Genomic DNA, 12,404 nt, shown 5'->3' with positions numbered 1-12,404 from the left:
CGCGGAAATTGACAAGAAGAGGATGATATACCCTGTCTTAGACGGGGAGTTATAACCTCTCTCAAGATCCCCCAATCCAACTTCAAATTTGAAGTTCATTATCTTTGGGAAACCTAGTAAGGACATTGCAATTTATCCCTAACTGTCGGCCGCTTCCACAGCTCTTTGCCTGGGACAGCTGGGAAGAGTTGAGATATAGCGATCACTTCCTTGAATCTTCCTGCCACTTTTATTTGTTACGAGTCGCCTAGCTTCAAATTTCCGTTCTTCTTTCACCTGATAGAAACGCCAGGACTTTATTTAGGAGTTTTCCATTGCAGATACCTCCTGACTTGCTAGCTGCCCTTACTTCAAAATGCCTTATCAGCTGATTCATTTCCCGCAATACCCGGGGAATTAGTCCAAAATCTAAACCTGTTAATTATGAGTTTCCTGTGACGTCTTAAAAGTTAGATCACACATCACTAAACGTTCATTAAAACACGATTTCATTATAAGAATCTGCAAATTTAAATAAATTTATACAAATTATTAGTGTGACTATTATTCTTTTCCCCCCCCGCGAAACATATAAATGGTTTGTTTTCGCACTTTATTTTCTGTTTTTCGCCCGCATTATCTCAGTAATAAAAATGATAGCATGTGTAACGTACACAAAGCGTTAGTAAAATAGTGCATGATATGTGTTCAGACATGGGAAGATATCTAAAATTACTTCCTCAGGGCACGCAAAATGATGTGCCCTTTATGATATAATAAAAAGAAACCCACAATAATGGGTGTATATCTTATTATATTTATATATATATAAAGGGCTATACATTCATAGTTATAGCCCTATATCATAATATGGTATAACAGATTATCATTATTATTTTCCAAGTAGAAGATAGATGGAAAATTTCCCTTTGATATCTTGGATTTTTCTTTATCTTTTCTTGAATTTGGAAACTTTTAAAACAATGTATAAAACAGCCACAAAGATCTGGGTAAAACATTCATCAATTCTTTGTTACTGTAGGACATCAAGTAATGATTATTATTATTTTCAATGTCTCAGAGGAGAAAAGAACAACCAAAAGCCTACTTCAGATTGTAGCACGGTTGAAAACCTCAATTTCATGAATTTGTCTAAATCTCAGACTGTACTCTTAAAATTATAAGAGCAGAATTTAATCTCCAGTTTTATAAGATTTTGGCCGTTGTACTTTAATGATTTTTTAAAAAAATATATTTACCAGGATATTCTTCAAAGTATAATCCACATTAATAGACCTTGGAGCAGAGAAAGTTCTTCTTAGGAGGCAAAGAAATCAAAGCAATCCGCTTCCATCTACTCCTCTGCAACGTAATGTTCAGCCTGCAAATAAAAAAATAAGACATGGATTAGAATAATTAGCAGTCCGAAAATTGCGAAGTCTGGGCTTCCAGCAAGATGAGGAAGAAGTATTAAACTCCTGTTCATTCAGCCAATCAGTCTGTCGTACAGAGTGCGATCTGGTTTTATCACGCCGAAACCTTTTTTTACCCCAATCGTGCGGAATATCGTTCAGATACCAATCCTTCTAAGTTTAGTTACATCAATATTCTTTCATTTGAAAAGGAAAAAGGAAAGAAACGCCAAGACTGCTGCTGCAGGATGACAAATTATGAAATTAGTGAAAGACATTAACATTAAACCAGAATTTCCTCTTTAAGATTTAAAATTGTTTAAAGAAAAAATAAAATAAAGTAACCCTATCTGGGGCTAAGATAACTGAAAGTCACTCGTACCTTCGTCGTTGCCACAGTTCTACCTAATTACTAAAGAGCGCCCATTAACTTTACAAACTGATGAAGATCTTTACAGAGAAGACATTCTTTTCTTTTCTTTCTTTAAAGACTCTACCCTTTTAACATAATTATAAACAAGAAAGTGAACTCCTTTAAGGTGACCAAAAAAAAGGAGAGTGAGAAATGCATTCTCACTACTGAGATAAGTGAATACATACGAGATCATTGGTTTACTCGATAGACGGACACATTACCTCCAATCAATGGCCAATGTCTTAGTTTACCTTTACGTTATTTGGTTTTTCTAATCTGAAGATTACTCCATTTTTAAAAAGCATTGAATTGTAGCCTAAGTGATCTGATTAATTCAATCTGCTTTAATAATACAATTTACTACCAATCAAAATGAATGTTACTCAATTCTTAATTGCATTCTCACAGGTTTGGATGCTGTCTACTTCCTACCCTCTCCTACAACTCTTTGTATTCTTTAAACTCTTGTTTCTTTTTTACGATTTACAACTTAAAAAGGACGGAGTCAAATTCAGAATGTGCCATTTGGATAAATTTCCATACAAGGATGAGGTGATGAGAGGCGCCAGCCATTGCTGGAACTGGAAGTGGATTGCCAAGATGGGAAATGAGAAGAAAAAAAGGGGCTTGGGTAACCTGATCAGGATGACTGGGATAGATTAGTCTGGGCAGGTAATGTGGGTGGAGTATTTCGGGCGGAAAAAAGAAGGTATTTTGAGGTCTTTATGGAGTGTATCATGGGAAACAAAGAAAAAAAAAGCATTGAAGATTCTTCTGGGTGACTTAAGATTAGAAGGAGTGTATTCCCGCTAAACCCAAACCGGTATTAGAGAGAATTTGTAACATTGCCAGTTTTGTAAGTAAGAAGATTTGCCAGTGTTCACTGTGAACTTCGTCAAGATGGACTTTACCTTCACTTCATTTTTGACTTTCTTTACAAGTATTTGGATTTCTTGTTAGTTTACTAATCCAGCTAGAAATCCCAGAAAAACGGACTTAGTTGGAGGTTAGTATGTCTTTGGTCGTCTTAGTGTTAATGCAATTTATGTGCATTCACATCTAGGTGGGGATGCTGCATATTCTGGGAGGCTACCGGGAGAGTCAGGAGTACAGCGATATCGGCAAAGTAAATTGAATAAATTAAGCATCAAAATATTAGAACAAATTTCTTTTTGTACTGAAGGGTGTAAATTCATTCTTTGTATGATTATTTAAAGCACTCTGTATGGCAGAAAATTATTATTTTTTACGGTAAAATTTAAGTACAATTAATTTAACCTTTAAAAATTAAACCCATTTTTAAGCTCCAAGCTCCAAGAGCTTGAAGATATTTCTGAGCGGCCTACCTGTGTTAAAATCAAGACAAAAGGATAAAAAAAAAAAAGTAATAATAAATCAGAAATATTGTGCGGAGGAAGAGTTTGGTCAGAACTACCTGAGGGCAGTTAAAGTGGCTGGCAATTACTCTCATAATGTCTAGGTTAAAACTACCTGTTACAACCCGTAAGGGATTACCCGTAAAGGGGAGGCTGCGGTATTAAGTACCATACCCACCAAGCTCAACGATTTACTGGTCTAAACTGCGGTAGCTCATAAATCAATTTAATTAATCTTTCAAAAAGTAAGTTTGAAAGAGAGTGTGGTGCAGTAAGAGATGGGAAGGGACACTGCGGAGAAAGAGAGAGGACGATGAAGGGCCCTAACAAGGGAAAGCCCTGCGGCCAAGGATTGTGGAACATTTTAACTAAATATTTTGCCCAGTGTGAATAAATCCCTTATTTTATGTAGATTCTAGTTCCATAAGATCTCTTACCACAAATTAATCTGACATAATTTTTACCCTTCTAAGTAATAAATCTCGGTTAATTTTCATTTCACTTTAACTTTATAAAGTTTACTTGCTTAGTTTAATGTGGTTAACTCCTTTTTAAGCCAGCTAATTACAATTAACTAATAACCTTCTTTTTTTTGTTAATTAATTCGAAATAGCAAACGTTGCAACTGTGCCGATTTCATTTTCTGTTTTAATCTGAAATACACATTTAAGAAGTAAAAGTAATTTAGCTGACTTGTTTTCAAGATTAAGAATAACAGTAGCTTTGATCCATTTCTGGAATGAGATAATGGAGAAATAGTTTTTCTTTTAAAGTTCCATTACACTTAGTTTCAAAATTATCCAGAATGGAAGGCCTCCCTAAGAAAATAAGATGTTCCACTTAGCCCAATAAGTGGGCCCGCAGGGTCCTCCGTGGGTGGGGAAAAAAACTAGCTCACATCAGCCCAGTATCGTTTTGTAAGAACCATAAGGCGGAGGTAAGTAAGTCTAGTTTGGTTTTAGATACTCCAAGGTTCTGTCCTCTTGGCCACATTTCTTCCAAAACGCAACGGTTTCACAGCCAGTCTCCCTCATCCTAGATAGTTGCTTCCTCAAGAGGCATTGCCCTGTAACTAGAGGCCTATAGATTTTCTCTAAGAACAACTTTTTGCACTGCCCTGAAGACGACTGATTCTTGAGCAATTCTTGTCTAGCTCCTCCAGGCAGATACTGGTGTGTCATAACATCCCCGCAAAACTCCTCTAATACAGTAATATGCTTCAGTGTGAGCCATTTTTCTGTTATGAGAAATTTTTAGTTACATGAGTACAGAGATACGACAGTAGACAGCCATTTTGGGAAAACCATTATTTTTGTGTGTCCAGGAAAACTCCAAAAAGGAAATTGCTGGTGAAATCCCCAAATCGGGAAATCTGCATGAAAAAGTGAAAACATTTTTTTTTTTTTAAATTATTTCTCGAATTTACTAGGCTGTTAAATTAATATGCACACTTAAAAATAGAGGCTAGACCTGCAAAGCTAAGATGTATTGTTGGATAGTGGATTCGATTCCCTGGTCTAGGTCTTGTATTTTATTTAATGGTTAATATGAGAAATTTATAGTAAAGTATGTTAGGCGGTTATAGGCTAGACCTGCAATGCTAAGATGTATTGTTGGTTAGTGGATTCGATTCCCAGTGTAAGCCTTGGATTTTATTTAATACAAGAAAGGTATAGTTAAGTATGTTTGCTAGTTGCCTCCCGTCTAACCGACACCTGATTTGGGTGTCCTAAGTCCAAATTTATATGCACACTTAAAAATAACAATTTTTTTTTTATCCTAAAACGCTCCCATTTAATTATACATTTAAGTGTAAGTTTTTCAGAGAAGATTACATAGCTAAAGCATATAATTATTCCCAGTGTTAGAGAGTAATTATTGTTTCAAGGAGGGAAATATACGTTGGAGGCCTGAATGTGGAAAACTAAAAAAAAAAAAAAAAAAAAAAAAAAAAAAGAACCAAAACTAGATGTCGTCTCTGCAGCGTGTAAGAACACACACGACGTTTCTTTTAAAGAAGCTAGCTAACTTCAGAAGCGGTTGGTCCAGAGCGGCGGAATACAGCCACTGGAACCTTAAATGTGTTATGTCTTGACTATAAACATTGTTTTTGGTGAAGGTGTTCTTATTTTATTTTAGAAACAAGCTTTTAGTGTGCTCAGTAATTTTTTGAACGGACAGGTACATTGAGGGGAGGGGGCAAAGAATTACCTGTTTCTGGTTTTTTGTTTAGGTAAACTATTATAAACCGTACCTAGTCCACGTGTAAGTCCACATCTTGGACTGAAACTAAAATAAAATAGTAGTTTCATTCCCCTAACTATCTTGGTCTAATCCATTTAATCCCCATCACCTCTCCTCTCTTAAGCCTTCCCGATAATCCCATTTGGTCATCTGAGGCGGCGCGAGCCACACGATTTCCTGGGCGATCTCTTTTTTAGAGTTGAACTTCTCTCACGTATAACACCATATTCACTCGTTAATGGGCAAATCTGCAGTTGTACTATACATTTAAAATAAATAAAGAATTGATGGATTCAAATCAAAGCGTATTATAATAAAGATATGAAATATTAATGAACCATTCTAAATACATGTTTAAAATAAAATAAAAAATACAAAACTCAAGTTACCCTTTTTTTTTGAATACGTAAATAAATTTTTGTACGGTATTAAGTTATTCCAGTATCCAAAGAAAACATTGAATAATAAAAAATAAATAAGTTTATCACTAGACTGGAGAACAATATAACTGGAGGGTATTCCCAAGAACTGGACAACATGTTGTGCAAGTTCTGTCGGACAGATATCGGGCGCCTTCCACTTTCAGACAAGAAGTAACTATTAGTGTATCTTCGTCGCCACTTAGTATATCTATCTATAAATCTAATATCACGGTTCTTCTATATAATAAATATATTTATACTATATAGTAGTATAGAGCGTAACACACCGATACATGGACAATGTGTAATTTACAAATTACCATAGGAATTTCTAAGTATTTCAAGGTACGAACTAAACAAGAAACAAAATTTAACGCATTAATATGTAAAGACATACCGACAGATATACCGCCTGTTTATAAAATCCTTTTATTTTATGTTAAAATGCGTTTATGATTTTTTTTTTTATAAAATTTTAATTTTTCGGTTATTAAAATATCAAATTATTTTTTAAAAAATAATTAAAACTAAAAAATACGTAGATGATTGTTCTTAATATTACGAGGGTCGTTTGTAAAGTCCGTGCAAAGTCAGAGAAATAGCACCACTGGCGCGTATCGAGGTTATGTTTAGTTAGTAGCATCTCTTGGAAGAACACACACCAAGTTTCAGCCAGATCGGTCTATTTCTTTGTGTTTGGCATTCGTTTGAATCGAGGAAGTCGAGTGATTTTCAAAAAATGGACGAAAAAGAATTTCGTGTGTTGATTAAACACTACTTTATGAAAGGTAAAACGCCTCAGGAGACTAAAGAGAAGCTTGATAAACATTATGGTGACTCTGCACCTTCGATTAGAACAGTTTATAAGTGGTTTCAAGATTTTCGGAGCGGCCATATGGGCACAAGTGACGCTGAACGTTCTGGACGCCCTGTTGAGGTTACTACTCCAGAAATCATTGATAAAATCCATGATATGGTGATGGATGACAGAAGAGTGAAGGTGCGTGAGATTGCTAGTGCTGTGGGCATCTCGAATGAACGGGTACATAATATTTTGCATCAACATTTGGACATGAAAAAGCTATCCGCAAGATGGGTGCCGCGATTGCTCACGCTTGACCAAAAAAGAAATCGTGTGAAGTGTTGCAAGGACGGTTTGCAGCTGTTCCAGAAGAATCCGCAGGACTTTAAGCGTCGTTTCGTCACTGTGGATGAAACATGGATACATCACTACACTCCTGAGACCAAAGAACAATCTAAACAATGGGTTACCAAGAGGGAATCTGCGCCAAAAAAGGGCGAAGACCGTTCCTTCGGCCGGAAAGATTATGGCGACTGTCTTTTGGGATTCGCAAGGAATAATCCTCATCGACTATCTGGAAAAGGGTAAAACTATTACAGGTGCGTATTATTCATCGTTATTGGACCGTTTGAAAACCGAGCTGCCAGAAAAATGCCCACGATTGGCCCACAAAAAAGTCCTTTTCCATCACGACAACGCACCAGCTTACACCTCAGCAGTTGTGGTCGCAAAATTAATGGAAATAGGGTTCCAACTCGTTTCACATCCCCCCTATTCTCCAGACTTGGCTCCCTCGGACTACTATTTGTTCCCCAATATGAAGAAATGGCTGGCGGGAAAAAGATTTTATTCAAACGAGGAGGTGATTGCAGAAACGAATGGCTATTTTTCAGACTTGGACAAATCCTATTATTCGGAAGGGATCAACAAACTAGAGCAGCGTTGGGCGAAGTGTATAAGCTTAAAAGGAGACTATGTTGAAAAATAAAAAAGGTTTACCCCAAAAAATTAAGTAGTTTTTATTTTTGCACGGACTTTTCAAACGACCCTCGTAATATGATCTTATTTAGACCAATTTATTTTAGAAATTAGGGTGACAATCAATACACTGTGAAATGATTTTTGTATTTCCCGGGGTGTATAATATAGAGGTCATGAACGAAGAAAATAAATAGTTCCATCAGCAATAGTTTTGTGGCAAAGAATTTAAAGTTTAAAATAGTGAGCTTGGCAATTATGTGCTTTACAAAGCCTTCTTCCTGAATCAACTATTGTACTTATTACCTTGTTGTTGTTGGTAGAGACAATCTTAAAGATAAATTATCGCTAGAAAAAAAAAAAATAATAGTAATAATTTTTATTCTCTAGCTGATTCATTGTATTCCCGGTAGTGGAAAACAGTAGGCAGTATTTTCAGAACACTTAAAATATTTTAAATAATGAAACACCTAGGAATGTGGTTAATATGGCAGCTAATAACCGGATTTCTTGCCAACACCTTCTAGTGTTAGAGGTACAATGGACATTATTTTACGGCCTCTAAACATATGTTCAAAACGATATTTCAATGGCTGTGAAAAATAATTATTCTTCCGCTCTTACTTGAACATAACAACTACCTGGGGCTGTACAACACATGGTTGTAGATTATTTCAACTTGCAATTTTTATTAATATCCCCTCTTATTAAAGGAAGTATTTCGGATAGGGCAGGTTTTCGATTTTGAATTAGTCGTCGGAGATACAAGTGGTCGCAGTATCGCCTTTTTTTTTATTAAGGAGGATACACACCCACAAAAAACTGCGGAAGAGGAAATAAAAAACAGAATTTATAGAATTTGTTGAGGTACCATGGTAGCTGAGCGGTTATAGGCTAGACCCGCAAAGCTAAGATGCATTGTAGGTTAGTGGATTCGATTCCCCTGGTCTAGGTCTTGTATTCTATTTAATGGTTAATATGAGAAATTTGTAGTAAAGTATGTTAGGCGGTTATAGGCTAGACCCGCAAAGCTTAGATGTATTGTTGGTTAGTGGATTCGATTCCTCAGTCTAGGTCTTGTATTCTATTTAATGGTTAATATGAGAAATTTATAGTAAAGTATGTTAGGCGGTTATAGGCTAGACCCGCAAAGCTAAGATGCATTGTAGGTTAGTGGATTCGATTCCCCTGGTCTAGGTCTTGTATTCTATTTAATGGTTAATATGAGAAATTTATAGTAAAGTATGTTAGGTGGTTATAGGCTAGACCCGCAAAGCTTAGATGTATTGTTGGTTAGTGGATTCGATTCCTCAGTCTAGGTCTTGTATTTTATTTAATGGTTAATATGAGAAATTTACAGTAAAGTATGTTAGGCAGTTATAGGCTAGACCCGCAAAGCTTAGATGTATTGTTGGTTAGTGGATTCGATTCCTCAGTCTAGGTCTTGTATTTTATTTAATGGATAATATGAGAAATTTATAGTAAAGTATGTAGGGGGTTAGAGGCTAGACCCGCAAAGCTAAGATGTATTGTTGGTTTAGTGGGTTCGATTGCCGGTCTAGGTCTTTTATTCTATTTAATGGTTAATATGAGAAATTTATAGTAAAGTATGTTAGGCGGTTAGAGGCTAGACCCGCAAAGCTAAGATGTATTGTTGGTTAGTGGATTCGATTCCTCAGTCTAGGTCTTGTATTTTATTTAATGGATAATATGAGAAATTTATAGTAAAGTATGTAGGGGGTTAGAGGCTAGACCCGCAAAGCTAAGATGTATTGTTGGTTTAGTGGGTTCGATTGCCGGTCTAGGTCTTTTATTCTATTTAATGGTTAATATGAGAAATTTATAGTAAAGTATGTTAGGCGGTTAGAGGCTAGACCCGCAAAGCTTAGATGTATTGTTGGTTAGTGGATTCGATTCCTCAGTCTAGGTCTTGTATTTTATTTAATGGATAATATGAGAAATTTATAGTAAAGTATGTAGGGGGTTAGAGGCTAGACCCGCAAAGCTAAGATGTATTGTTGGTTAGTGGGTTTGATTCCCGGTGTAGGTCTTGGATTTTAATTAATGCTTAATACAAGAAAGGTATATTAAGTGTTTGCTAGTCGCCTCCCGACCAACCGACACCCAATTTGGGAGTCCTAAGTTGGATGTAAAGCATGCCTGAAAATATTCGCAGTTACTAACTTTTTCTGGTACCCAGGAGGAACTGAAGTACACCTAGAAAGAAGCGGTTTAATTTCGAGACATAACCTGACTTCTTATTTTTTTTTTAGATCTTCCAAACTTCCGTTACACCCCTTCCCCCTTGACTACTGCTTCTCACGAACCCAATAATCCCCCCCCTTGATATCCGGTATGATTCATAATTTCCCGGGGAAAATCCTTCTTTTTATTTTACCGGATTTCTAGATGAGTTGCAATGTTGAGCACCAAAAAACTGTGAACTATAATTTATTAACTGCCACTTTTTATTGCTTCATTTGAAACTAATCTTGCGTCATTTTTAAATAATTAAAAATGAGGCAACAAATTTTCTTGTATGAGTCAAATTTATTAATATCCTCTGCTAGGGTAATCAATGTTCTCGATGTATTTTCCACAAATCGTTAATAAAGAGAGAGAGATGTAGCGTACAGACACGTTGACGTATAGAACCTAACTGAATAAAACAATCCTACTGAATAGTTATTGAATAGGATCTAGTTTACAGCTGGAATTTTGATCCAGTTCCAAATTCTATTGTAATAATTAAACAGGATCATCTAACCCATGGTACCAATTTAAACTTTCCAATATTCCATAATTTATTTATTCACATAAGCGGTCGATCTCTATATCACATACTGTATGCCTGTATGGCACACTGTCAAAACATATTTATACAGTAAGTGAGAAAAATAAAGTTAAATTTCGCTGCAATTAAATTTCACAATTTGTTTTAGCCACTTGAAATTTGAATTTTTACTTTCTCATGCCTCTTAGATTTAGAATTTCGCACTAGAAATACTTCTTACAACCCATCAGTCAGCCCAATAGATTTTCTCTTTCTAGCAGCTCTAACGAACAGCTCACTGTCCGATGATGGTCAAGTGTTGTATATAACGAAAGAACATTGTCTGCAGGCCGGCAGTGCACAGGAAAAAAAAGCTCCGGGTGATAAATTTATCACTCTTTTATAATATTCAAATTATAATATTGGTATTAAATAAGTTGCAAAAATGAAACAAGTTTTAAAAATCACAAAACGGAAGGCGGATAAATCAGACAACTTGTTTTGGGGCGAATCGAATAACATAAACGTTGAGAATTTGTACTAAGAAAATATCCGTACAAGTGTAAGAAAGAACCAATTATTTTTCAAGTTTTGGGTCGTGCTACATTCAACTCTCCAGTGGAAACGAACTTGTGACCCCCAACCTTACAAATTAGTAGACGAATTAGCTAAGCAAAACTAGAATGCAAACACTATGAATTAAATTTGCTGACCCTTGCTATAATCAGCTAGCGCCAAGGACGGCGAAAAGCTAATGCACCTGCTGCTTTATAGGTTACACTGTAGGTAAACTAGAGGGATGGGTTAAGGTTGTCTAACAATTTGTAGTACAACAATTTACCAGTAAACTTACATGTGCTCTTACCAATAACAACTAAGCGCTATTGCTCTTAAAAAATTTAGTGATGCAATCAATAGATTCACTGAGACAATGATCACTTCCGAATTTCCCAGCAATACGCACATTTCAGATAATAATTTATATTTACTGCAATTTCCTTCACTCACCATATAATAGCCCGATATTCCACTAAATTTAATGACGTAGGTAAGTTCAAAGCCTGTAGACAGTTTACTATGCAAATAATACATAAGCTTAACTAATAAGTTCTAACTTGTTCTAATCATCATCACCACTGATTTCATTGTGCCAAAGGGCGGTTCTCCCAAGAACGGGAAGGGAACGCAGGCAATCCGAAATGCCCATTGTTCTCCGTCCAACCCCAACCTTATAAGAGATATCGGCTAAAACCTGCCTAAAAACTAAACTAAAAAGTACAATATACTGATAAAGAATCGACAGGACACTAGGGAGAATGGCAATTCGATCGCCGGATGCACTGAATAAACCTAAACCTGCCAAAGACGAAAAATCTAGTTTTAGAATAAACGGGGCACACCTCTACAAAGTGCCGCACAGTCTCATTGGACTCACCACAGCCAAAGCACAGATTGGCCGCATTTGAAAAGATGGTACCATAAATTCGCTTGTCCAACACCTGATCCAACTGGCGGATCCGGGATCTGCTGAAGCCGTTTTAAGTAGGCCAAGAATTTCCTTAGCCTGATCAGCTCGGCATCATCATCATAATCGTATCCTTCTTCTACCGCTTTAGAAGTGTGAGGCCCCCTTCTTCTTGTACTTCTTTCTTCCATCCCTCTCTATACCAAAACTCTTGTGTCGTTCTGTACAATTTCACTTTTCTCGAGCGTTCCTCTTTATTTTCATCCCACCTGCATCGCGGTCTTCCCCTTCCCTCTCCGTTCCTCCACTTCTAGCTTCTTGTACTTCTTAAGCCACTCTAGCCATTCTGTCGGAATCCATTCGTAGAACGTGCTCGATCCAACATTGCCTCTTCTCTTCTATCACTTCTTCTGCTGGCCGCAATTTCAAGCTGATTCTTATTGTGGCGATACAAATCCTGTCACTTCTAGTGTTCCCCTTTCTATCTTCCTCAGGTACTTCATCTCAGTTACCTGTATATTAATTTTGTGTTTCTCAG

At 36.4% G+C, this 12,404-nt stretch overlaps 1 long non-coding RNA gene across 4 annotated transcripts in view; it reads right to left on the bottom strand.

Annotated features, from left to right (window-relative positions):
* The window catches only part of LOC141460416 (uncharacterized), a 44,104-nt gene that overhangs the window by 17,255 nt on the left and 14,445 nt on the right, over positions 1-12,404 (bottom strand). For all 4 annotated transcript variants that reach the window (XR_012461995.1, XR_012461992.1, XR_012461993.1 and 1 more), the window contains exon 7: positions 1,239-1,360. This is a non-coding gene — a long non-coding RNA (uncharacterized lncRNA). The remainder of the gene's footprint in view (positions 1-1,238; positions 1,361-12,404) is intronic.

Source organism: Rhodnius prolixus, unplaced genomic scaffold, assembly GCF_049639745.1.
Source record: "Rhodnius prolixus isolate KJV_2025 unplaced genomic scaffold, Rpr scaffold_6, whole genome shotgun sequence".
NCBI classification, from domain to species: domain Eukaryota; kingdom Metazoa; phylum Arthropoda; class Insecta; order Hemiptera; family Reduviidae; genus Rhodnius; species Rhodnius prolixus.
Note: the sequence above shows the minus strand (reverse complement) of the source record. Positions and strands in the feature narration are given on the sequence as shown.